A 12,636-nucleotide genomic window follows, 5' to 3' on the forward strand; every position below is an offset into this window, starting at 1 on the left:
CCATCAGGTTACAAATTAAAAATAATTTTTTTCTGCATCTAGCTCTGAAAAAATATTTGGGCTTCTAGCAGTGTGTGGGACTTGTTCTAATAGTCCATCTATACTGACCTCCATCAGGTTGCAAATTAAAAATAATTTTTATCTGCTTCTAGCTCTGAAAAAATATTTGGGCTTCTAGCAGTGTGTGGGACTTGGTCTATTAGTCCATCTATACTGACCTCCATCAGGTTGCAAATTAAAAATAATTTTTATCTGCTTCTAGCTCTGAAAAAATATTTGGGCTTCTAGCAGTGTGTGGGACTTGGTCTATTAGTCCATCTATACTAACCTCCACCAGGTTGTAAATTAAAAATAATTTTTATCTGCATCTAGCTCTGAAAAAATATTTGGGCTTCTAGCAGTGTGTGGGACTTGGTCTATTAGTCCATCTATACTGACCTCCATCAGGTTGCAAATTAAAAATAATTTTTATCTGCTTCTAGCTCTGAAAAAATATTTGGGCTTCTAGCAGTGTGTGGGACTTGGTCTATTAGTGTATCTATACTGACCTCCATCAGGTTGCAAATTATATATAATTTTTTTCTGCATCTAGCTCTGAAAAAATATTTGGGCTTCTAGCAGTGTGTGGGACTTGGTCTATTAGTCCATCTATACTGACCTCCATCAGGTTGCAAATTAAAAATAATTTTTATCTGCATCTAGCTCTGAAAAAATATTTGGGCTTCTAGCAGTGTGTGAGACTTGGTCTATTAGTCCATCTATACTGACCTCCATCAGGTTTCAAATTCAATATAATTTTTTTCAGCATCAAGCTCTGAAAAAATATTTGGGCTTCTAGCAGTGTGTGGGACTTGGTCTATTAGTCCATCTATACTGACCTCCATCAGGTTGCAAATTGAATATAATTTTTTTCTGCATCTAGCTCTGAAAAAATATTTGGGCTTCTAGCAGGGTGTGGGACTTGGTCTATTAGTCCATCTATACTGACCTCCATCAGGTTTCAAATTAAAAATAATTTTTATCTGCATCTAGCTCTGAATAAAAATATTTGGGCATCTAGCAGTGTGTGGGACTTGGTCTATTAGTCCATCTATACTGACCTCCATCAGGTTGCAAATTCAATATAATTTTTTTCTGCATCTAGCTCTGAAAAAATATTTGGGCTTCTAGCAGTGTGTGGGACTTGGTCGATTAGTCTATCTATACTGACCTCCTTCAGGTTGCAAATTGAATATAATTTTTTTCTGCATCTAGCTCTGAAAAAATATTTGGGCTTCTAGCAGTGTGTGGGACTTGGTCTATTAGTCCATCTATACTGACCTCCATCAGGTTGCAAATTAAAAATAATTTTTATCTGCTTCTAGCTCTGAAAAAATATTTGGGCTTCTAGCAGTGTGTGGGACTTGGTCTATTAGTCCATCTATACTAACCTCCACCAGGTTGTAAATTAAAAATAATTTTTATCTGCATCTAGCTCTGAAAAATTATTTGGGCTTCTAGCAGTGTGTGGGACTTGGTCTATTAGTCCATCTATACTGACCTCCATCAGGTTGCAAATTCAATATAATTTTTTTCTGCATCTAGCTCTGAAAAAATATTTGGGCTTCTAGCAGTGTGTGGGACTTGGTCTATTAGTCTATCTATACTGACCTCCTTCAGGTTGCAAATTGAATATAATTTTTTTCTGCATCTAGCTCTGAAAAAATATTTGGGCTTCTAGCAGTGTGTGGGACTTGGTCTATTAGTCCATCTATACTGACCTCCATCAGGTTGCAAATTAAAAATAATTTTTATCTGCTTCTAGCTCTGAAAAAATATTTGGGCTTCTAGCAGTGTGTGGGACTTGGTCTATTAGTGTATCTATACTGACCTCCATCAGGTTGCAAATTATATATAATTTTTTTCTGCATCTAGCTCTGAAAAAATATTTGGGCTTCTAGCAGTGTGTGGGACTTGGTCTATTAGTCCATCTATACTGACCTCCATCAGGTTGCAAATTAAAAATAATTTTTATCTGCATCTAGCTCTGAAAAAATATTTGGGCTTCTAGCAGTGTGTGGGACTTGGTCTATTAGTCCATCTATACTGACCTCCATCAGGTTTCAAATTCAATATAATTTTTTTCAGCATCAAGCTCTGAAAAAATATTTGGGCTTCTAGCAGTGTGTGGGACTTGGTCTATTAGTCCATCTATACTGACCTCCATCAGGTTGCAAACTGAATATAATTTTTTTCTGCATCTAGCTCTGAAAAAATATTTGGGCTTCTAGCAGGGTGTGGGACTTGGTCTATTAGTCCATCTATACTGACCTCCATCAGGTTTCAAATTAAAAATAATTTTTATCTGCATCTAGCTCTGAATAAAAATATTTGGGCATCTAGCAGTGTGTGGGACTTGGTCTATTAGTCCATCTATACTGACCTCCATCAGGTTGCAAATTCAATATAATTTTTTTCTGCATCTAGCTCTGAAAAAATATTTGGGCTTCTAGCAGTGTGTGGGACTTCGTCAATTAGTCCATCTATACTGACCTCCATCAGGTTACAAATTAAAAATAATTTTTTTCTGCATCTAGCTCTGAAAAAATATTTGGGCTTCTAGCAGTGTGTGGGACTTGTTCTAATAGTCCATCTATACTGACCTCCATCAGGTTGCAAATTCAATATAAGTTTTTCTGCATCTTGCTCTGAAAAAATATTTGGGCTTCTAGCAGTGTGTGGGACTTGGTCTATTAGTCCATCTATACTGACCTCCATCAGGTTGCAAATTCAATATAATTTTTTTCTGCATCTAGCTCTGAAAAAATATTTGGGCTTCTAGCAGTGTGTGGGTCTTGTTCTATTAGTCCATCTATACTAAACTCCACCTGGTTGCAAATTAAAAATTTTTTTATCTGCATCTATCTCTGAAAAAATATTTGGGCTTCTAGCAGTGTGTGGGACTTGGTCTATTCGTCCATCTATACTGACCTCCATCAGGTTGCAAATTCAATATAATTTTTTTCTGCATCTAGCTCTGAAAAAATATTTGGGCTTCTAGCAGTGTGTGGGACTTGGTCTATTAGTCTATCTATACTGACCTCCTTCAGGTTGCAAATTGAATATAATTTTTTTCTGCATCTAGCTCTGAAAAAATATTTGGGCTTCTAGCGGTGTGTGGGACTTGGTCTATTAGTCCATCTATACTGACCTCCATCAGGTTGCAAATTAAAAATAATTTTTATCTGCTTCTAGCTCTGAAAAAATATTTGGGCTTCTAGCAGTGTGTGGGACTTGGTCTATTAGTGTATCTATACTGACCTCCATCAGGTTGCAAATTATATATAATTTTTTTCTGCATCTAGCTCTGAAAAAATATTTGGGCTTCTAGCAGTGTGTGGGACTTGGTCTTTTAGTCCATCTATACTGACCTCCATCAGGTTGCAAATTAAAAATAATTTTTATCTGCATCTAGCTCTGAAAAAATATTTGGGCTTCTAGCAGTGTGTGGGACTTGGTCTATTAGTCCATCTATACTGACCTCCATCAGGTTGCAAATTCAATATAATTTTTTTCTGCATCTAGCTCTGAAAAAATATTTGGGCTTCTAGCAGTGTGTGGGACTTGGTCTATTAGTCTATCTATACTGACCTCCTTCAGGTTGCAAATTGAATATCATTTTTTTCTGCATCTAGCTCTGAAAAAATATTTGGGCTTCTAGCAGTGTGTGGGACTTGGTCTATTAGTCCATCTATACTGACCTCCATCAGGTTGCAAATTAAAAATAATTTTTATCTGCTTCTGGCTCTGAAAAAATATTTGGGCTTCTAGCAGTGTGTGGGACTTGGTCTATTAGTGTATCTATACTGACCTCCATCAGGTTGCAAATTATATATAATTTTTTTCTGCATCTAGCTCTGAAAAAATATTTGGGCTTCTAGCAGTGTGTGGGACTTGGTCTATTAGTCCATCTATACTGACCTCCATCAGGTTGCAAATTAAAAATAATTTTTATCTGCATCTAGCTCTGAAAAAATATTTGGGCTTCTAGCAGTGTGTGGGACTTGGTCTATTAGTCCATCTATACTGACCTCATTCAGGTTTCATATTCAATATAATTTTTTTCAGCATCAAGCTCTGAAAAAATATTTGGGCTTCTAGCAGTGTGTGGGACTTGGTCTATTAGTCCATCTATACTGACCTCCATCAGGTTGCAAATTGAATATAATTTTTTTCTGCATCTAGCTCTGAAAAAATATTTGGGCTTCTAGCAGGGTGTGGGACTTGGTCTATTAGTCCATCTATACTGACCTCCATCAGGTTTCAAATTAAAAATAATTTTTATCTGCATCTAGCTCTGAATAAAAATATTTGGGCATCTAGCAGTGTGTGGGACTTGGTCTATTAGTCCATCTATACTGACCTCCATCAGGTTGCAAATTCAATATAATTTTTTTCTGCATCTAGCTCTGAAAAAATATTTGGGCTTCTAGCAGTGTGTGGGACTTCGTCAATTAGTCCATCTATACTGACCTCCATCAGGTTACAAATTAAAAATAATTTTTTTCTGCATCTAGCTCTGAAAAAATATTTGGGCTTCTAGCAGTGTGTGGGACTTGGTCTATTAGTCCATCTATACTGACCTCCATCATGTTGCGAATTAAAAATAATTTTTATCTGCATCTAGCTCTGAAAAAATATTTGGGTTTCTAGCAGTGTGTGGGACTTGTTCTAATAGTCCATCTATACTGACCTCCATCAGGTTGCAAATTCAATATAAGTTTTTCTGCATCTTGCTCTGAAAAAATATTTGGGCTTCTAGCAGTGTGTGGGACTTGGTCTATTAGTCCATCTATACTGACCTCCATCAGGTTGCAAATTCAATATAATTTTTTTCTGCATCTAGCTCTGAAAAAATATTTGGGCTTCTAGCAGTGTGTGGGTCTTGTTCTATTAGTCCATCTATACTAAACTCCACCTGGTTGCAAATTAAAATTTTTTTTATCTGCATCTATCTCTGAAAAAATATTTGGGCTTCTAGCAGTGTGTGGGACTTGGTCTATTAGTCCATATATACTAACCTCCACCAGTTTGCAATTTAAAAATATTTTTTATCTGCATCTAGCTCTGAAAAAATATTTGGGCTTCTAGCAGTGTGTGAGACTTGGTCTATTAGTCCATCTATACTAACCTCCATCAGGTTGCGAATTAAAAATAATTTTTATCTGCATCTAGCTCTGAAAAAATATTTGGGTTTCTAGCAGTGTGTGGGACTTGTTCTAATAGTCCATCTATACTGACCTCCATCAGGTTGCAAATTCAATATAAGTTTTTCTGCATCTTGCTCTGAAAAAATATTTGGGCTTCTAGCAGTGTGTGGGACTTGGTCTATTAGTCCATCTATACTGACCTCCATCAGGTTGCAAATTCAATATAATTTTTTTCTGCAACTAGCTCTGAAAAAATATTTGGGCTTCTAGCAGTGTGTGGGTCTTGTTCTATTAGTGCATCTATACTAAACTCCACCTGGTTGCAAATTAAAAATAATTTTTATCTGCATCTATCTCTGAAAAAAATATTTGGGCTTCTAGCAGTGTGTGGGACTTGGTCTATTAGTCCATCTATACTAACCTCCACCAGGTTGCAAATTAAAAATATTTTTTATCTGCATCTAGCTCTGAAAAAATATTTGGGCTTCTAGCAGTGTGTGGGACTTGGTCTATTAGTCCATCTATACTGACCTCCATCAGGTTGCAAATTCAATATAATTTTTTTCTGCATCTAGCTCTGAAAAAATATTTGGGCTTCTAGCAGTGTGTGGGACTTGGTCTATTAGTCCATCTATACTGACCCCCATCAGGTTGCAAATTCAATATAATTTTTTTCTGCATCTAGCTCTGAAAAAATATTTGGGCTTCTAGCAGTGTGTGGGACTTGGTCTATTAATCCATCTATACTGACCTCCATCAGGTTGCAAATTAAAAATAATTTTTATCTGCATCTAGCTCTGAAAAAATATTTGGGCTTCTAGCTGTGTGTGGGACTTGTTCTATTAGTCCATCTATACTGACCTCCATCAGGTTGCAAATTCAATATCATTTTGATCTGCATCTAACCCAGCCAATACTTTTGGCACAATACCACAGTTTGGCCACTCAGCTCTGCTCGGTTCCCATCCATTGTTTTTTTGTGCAAAGAACTCCAGAGTTGTGAATTAGTTAACCACCAAAATGAGTGGAAAAAGGCCTGCTGCTGGTGGAAAAGGGAATAGGCGTTTTGGGAAGGGGAAAAAAAGGTTATGTCCGTGGGGTAGGTGTTAAAGCAACAGTAACATCTGCAGAAGAAAGACCATCTTCCAGCCAAACTAAAATGTCTACTTCTTTTAGCGGACAATGTGATAAGATCCCTTTCTTACGGCCACGCCAATCGCTGCAAATTCCAGATGAGACACAAAAACAGCAGGTGCTTCAACGGATATCAAGTGCTCCTTTAAGTGGGCTCTCCTCCACCTCAACTTCAACATCACAAATACTCCAGTCCTCAGAGGTGTCACCCCAATCGCACTTGCTTCCTCACAGCTCCCAAATCTCCAGCTGCCCATCTGATTATGGGGTAGAACAGATGGTTGAGTCTTCAGAGCTGTTTACTCATACTATAGCCTGGGAATCAGAGGTCGGCTCCAGAGCTTCTGTGAATCCAGACAAGGAATTGATCTGCACTGATGCCCAGAATCTTTATGAGTCGGATCCAGGACCAGACGCAGAAGGTTCTGAGCATAATGTTGACCCTCGTTCCCAAACTGTAACTCCTGTTGGTGTAGACAATGAGGAAGACGATGATGAGACTCAAATACCTGATTGGAGCGACAACTTTAGTTTTTTGTCAGGGCAGGAACAGGTTGGCTCTGAGGACGACGGGTATGATAACACACAGGGTGATGATGATGAGGTTGGAGATCCCACTTACTGTCAACCCACAGTCAGCCAAGAGATGAGGTCAGCAGAGGAGGTGGAGGAGGATGCTAGTGACGACGAGGTCAGGTTGCGCCTTTCTGGACAGAGACGAAGTACTGGAAGCACGTCAACAACTGCATCATCAAACACAAATCTGCCTCTGACCACAAGTCGTGGTGGCTCTTCAGGTCGCATGGGTGCTAAGCCTTGCATAGCCTGGGCATTTTTTCAGATCGATAAAGATGACCCAACTCGTGTTATCTGTAACATTTGTCAGCAAAAGCTAAGTAGAGGCCAAAAAATACATAGTTTGAGTACTTCATGCATGAACTGGCACATGGACATGAAGCATAAGTTGCAGTGGGAACCTCACTGTGCTACAATGCGGCCTAGCCGGCCGGGCCAACCACCGTCTGCCACATCTTGTGCATCCGCGGCCTCTTCATCCTCTGTGACTGGGGGGACAGCAGTCACACCTGTTTTGGGACGCAGACCTGCCACCTCTTTACCCGCAACAGCCAGCGTGATTGGCAGGTCATCATTTTCTTTGGAGGTGGTAACACCAGCTGGTGTTGAGCGCTGTCCGACATCGATAGCACCACCTTTGGATCAAGGCAACCTAACATGTCCGCCTGCATCTTCCTCACAGACCAGCAGTTTGCCGGGGACACCCTTATCAACCCCATCTAAGCACAACAGCCAGCCCTCGGTCCCTCAGATGTGGACAAGTAATAGACCATTTCCTCCTAGCCATGAGAAAGCTAAGAGGTTGAATTTCACCATCTGCAAGCTCTTGGCTACAGAAATGCTGCCTTTCCGCCTGGTGGACACAGAGGATTTTCAAGACCTTATGTCCGTCGCAGTGCCTCAGTACCAGATGCCCAGTCGGCACTACTTCTCAAAGAAAGGTGTGCCTGCGCTCCACCAGCATGTCGCACACAACATCACCGCTTCTTTGAGAAACTCTGTGTGTGACAGGTTGCATTTCACCACAGACACTTGGACGAGTAGGCATGGACAGGGGCGTTACATGTCGCTGACTGGGCACTGGGTAACTATGGTGACAGCAGGACAAGGGGCTGCTGTCCAAGTCTTGCCATCCCCACGAGTTGTGCGTCAATCCTCTTTATCTCCAAGTTCCTCCTCTGCTTCTGCCTCCTCAACCTCCTCTCGGTCCTCCACCTGCACCCAAAGCCTGTCTGGTCATGCCACAAGCTTTCTAGCTGCGCAGAAGGGATCCTGCACACCTCCTTACTATGCTGGCAGTAGGGCTCAACGTCATCAGGCGGTTTTTACTTTGAAATGTCTGGGAAATGTGAGTCACACAGCTGAGGAGTTGTGGTCAGCTCTGGAGAACCAATTTCATGAATGGTTGTCTCCACTGGACCTGAAACCAGGGAAGGCCGTGTGCGACAATGCTGCAAACCTGGGTGCGGGCCTTCGCCGGAGCAATGTCACACACGTGCCTTGTATGGCTCACGTGTTGAACCTGGTTGTCCAGCAATTTTTAGCCCACTATCCCGGACTAGATGGCCTTCTGCAGAGGGCACGGTCGCTGTGTGCTCACTTCCGCCGTTCACATCCCGCAGCTCAGCGACTTACATCTCTACAGCAGTCGTTGGGCCTGCCACTTCACCGGCTAAAATGCGATGTGCCTACCCAATAGAATTCAACTCTGCACATGTTGCAGCCACTGTGGCAGCACCGACAAGCCCTGGTGCAATACGTTCTGACGTATAGCCTGGGCCAACGAGATCCAGAGGTGGGGCAAATCACGCTGGAGGAGTGGTCTCAGATCAGGGACCTATGCACCCTTCTGCACAGTTTTGAAATGGCGACGAAGATGTTTAGTGCTGACGATGCCATTATCAGCATGACTATTCCGGTGATTTACATGCTGGAGCACATGTTAAACAGAATTCGGAGTCAGGTGGTGGCACAAGAGGAGGTGGAGGAAGGAAGCATGATTGATACCTCGCCACCAACACAACAGGGACTTGGTGCTCCTGGATGCGCAAGACACTTGAGTGCCTTCTTGCTGGACTACCTGCAACATGACCCTCGAATTGTGAGAATTAGAAATAATCCTGACTACTGGGTTGCCACACTGTTAGATCCCCGGTACAAAAGTAAATTTGCAGAAATTATTCCTGCCATAGAAAGGGATGCACGCATGCAGGAGTATCAGCAGAGACTGTTGCAGAATCTTACATGTGCTTTTCCACAAAACACCAGTGGTGCACATAGTGAATCTCACAACTTGCCAACCGTGGGACCGTCGAGTGTTCAGCACTCAAACCGTAACACAAGCACAGTATCTGCTGGTAACATCAATTTTGCAGAATCATTTCACCACTTTTTTAGCCCATCCTTTGCAAGGCCACAGGAGACAAGAAGTCTGACACATAGTCAACGCCTAGAGACGATGGTACAGGAGTATCTCCAAGTAAACATTGAAGCCATGACTGTGTCACTGGACCCTTGCTCTTTTTGGGCTTTCAATCTGGATAAATGGCCGGAGCTCGCCACTTACGCCTTGGAGATCTTGTCATGCCCTGCAGCCAGCGTTCTGTCTGAACGTGTGTTCAGCGCTGCTGGTGGTGTGCTGACAGATAAGCGCACGCGGCTCTCCACTGATAATGTAGACAGACTCACGTTCATAAAGATGAACAAATCATGGATCCGAAACTACTTTTCTACCCCTGTGTCATCCTGGGGAGAGTAAAAGCTTGATGATTGGTTAAAATCACCTCACCAACCGTTTTAAGCTTTCAAATTACTAATCATGTTTATCTGTATCTTGGCTGGAAAATTATTTGGGCTTTGTAGCAGTGTGCAGTACTGATTCTATTAGGCCATCTATACTAAGCTCCACCAGATTTAAAATTACTAATCATGTTTATCTGTATCTTGGCTGGAAAATTATTTGGGCTTTGTAGCAGTGTGCAGTACTGATTCTATTAGACCATCTATACTAAGCTCCACCAGATTTAAAATTAATAATAATTTTTAGCTGCATCTAGCCCGGAAAATAATTTTGGGGCTCCTAGATGCGCAAGACACATGAGTGCCTTCTTGCTGCACTACCTGCAACATGACCCTCAGATTGTCAGAATTCAAAGTAATCCTGACTACTGGGTTGCTACACTCTTAGATCCCCCACACTCTTCGATCAACCTTTTCATTTTAATAAAGACCAAAAAAATGGTCATTTTTGAAATAATAAGCATTAGCAGGTTATTAGAAACTGAAATCAAACAGTTTTCAACTCAAAACTTTATTCTAGGTGATGTTACATTTGCACATAGGACCCCTTGTTCGAAAGGAGCTTCTGAACTCTCTCGTCCATTGAATTTGTCAGGTTTTGGATGGTTTCTGCTTCAATTGTTTTGCATGAGGACAGAATACCCTCCCAGAGCTGTTGCTTAGATGAGAACTGCCTCCCGCCATCATAGACACTCCTTTTGATGATGCTCCAGAGGTTCTGAATGGGGTAGAGGTCAGGGGAGCATGGGGGTCACACCATAAGTTTGTCCCTTTTATGCCCATATCAGCCAGAGATGCAGATGTGTTATGTGCAGCATGAGATGGTGCATTATCATGCATGAAAATGATCTTGCTGTGGAAGACACGGTTCTTCTTCTTGAACCATGGCAGGAAGTGCTGTTTGAGAAACTCCACATACATTATGGAGTTCATCTTTACCCCTTCAGGGATCCTAAACGGGCCGACAATCTCTCTCTCCATGATTCCAGCCCAAAACATTACTCCACCTCCTCCTTGTTGGCGCTGTAGCTGTGTTTGCGTGGGGTGTCCATCAACCAGCCATCCTCCACTCCATCCATCTGGACCATCGAGCGTTGCATGGCACTCATCGGTGAACAAAACAGTTTTGAAGTCAGTCTTCATGTATTGTTTGGCCCACTGGAGCAGTTTCTACTTGTGTGCAGTGGATAGAGGAGGTCGACAGGATGGCTTACGTACAGCTGAAAACCTCTGAGAGACCCTGCATCTTGTTGTTCGGGGGACGTTGGAGGCACCAGCAGCTTCAAAAACTTGTCTGCTGCTATGACAAGGCTTTTTTGCCGCTGCTCTTTTAAATTGACGTAATTGCCTGTAGGAAAGAGTCCTCAATTTGCCCTTATCAGCACACACACGTGTGTACTGTGAATCAGCTACATACTTCTTGATTGCCTAGACACTTCATCCTGATCATCGCACAATATTGATTGTAGTCATGCCTTGACATAAACACTCCACAATTTGTTGCTTCTCAGCAGCCGACACATCCTTTTTCTTTCCCATTTTGGCAGAAAATGTAGGCTGCTTAATAATGTGGGACAGCCTTCTTAAGTAGTCTTGCCTTTCATTGGACACACCTGCGAAACTAATTAGCACAGGTGTCTGCAATTGCTTACAGTGATATAAAGAGCCCTGACTCACATCACCATGAATGAGTTTAACTGACAAACAAAAAAATTCTTACCTTATCACTCCTAAACACTTTTTGCATAATAATTTGGAACACAGTGTACATGTGCTTTTCCACAAAACACCAGTGGTTCACGTAGTGAATCTTACAGTTCTAACTTGCCAACTGTGGTCTGTATGGAGTTGTTCAATAAAGGGCCCAAAATTAAGATAACATAGACGGGAGAGGTCTCTATGAATAGGAATTCCTAAGTATTTGATACCCTGTGAGGGCCAGGCAAAGGGAAAGTTGGACTGGATGGAATCCTGTATGGATTTGGGGAGGGCCTCAGACTTCGCTGCATTGATTTTAAAATTTGACCATGCAACAAAGTGATCTATTTCAGCCATAACAGCAGGGATGGATATATGTGATTGAGTGATATATACTAGGACATCATCAGCAAATAGAGAGCACTTGTACTCGGTGCCTCCCACCTCAATCCACCTAATATTGGGTTATGGTGAATTGATGAGAGCAGGTGCTCCGTCACTAGGATGTATAAGAGAGGGGACAAAGACATCCCTGCCTTGTCCCATTGGTGATTATGAAAGGTGATGAAAATGTTCTGACGCGCCCCCTGGGCCTTGGGACACCCGGAGCCGGACCCTTTTTGGTCGATGCTGGTGGTTGTAGTCTCCGTGGCGGTGACCCGGTTCCGTGGCTTAGGGTGGTCCAACCAGTGGCGGAACTATTTATGTGGTTTTGATGTTTAAATGTCCGACTACACCACCCGTGGATTGCAGTCAGAGTGAACCGCCGCTGTAGGGCAGACCGCTGAGGCTGGTGTTGTGGGTGCAGCAGAGCATAGTATAACTCCCCACGGGAGGAGTGTAGCCTCAGGGCAGTGTATGCGGAGGATGGGGGTGATGGTGCAGGACAGCAGCAGTAACGACACGGAGTCAGTAATGCAGTCCAGGGCCTTTACTCACAGTTCTTATTATCCAGACCCCTTCTGCAGGTATTGGCTGCCCACGTCATACTGTGCTCACCAGGTGAGGGGCTCATATAACTCCCAGATAACTTTGGAGCGCTTCACAGGACCCCTTTTGTGTGTCCTTTGTCTGGCCTTTCTTACCAACCCTTCAGTCCGGCTGCCTCGGGCCTCCTCTTGGTAAACTTGGCGCCAGTTTCCCTGACCCTATGTGGTGCCTTCCTAGCGGGTGTAGCGAGGGGCTGCGCCACATAAAATGTCACAGCCTCCGGTTTCTAGCTGAGGGTCGTTTCCCACCT

This window comes from Phyllobates terribilis, unplaced genomic scaffold (genome assembly GCF_046119375.1).
Source record: "Phyllobates terribilis strain yellow unplaced genomic scaffold, ASM4611937v1 Scaffold_4__5_contigs__length_816908805, whole genome shotgun sequence".
Classification (NCBI taxonomy): Eukaryota; Metazoa; Chordata; class Amphibia; order Anura; family Dendrobatidae; genus Phyllobates; species Phyllobates terribilis.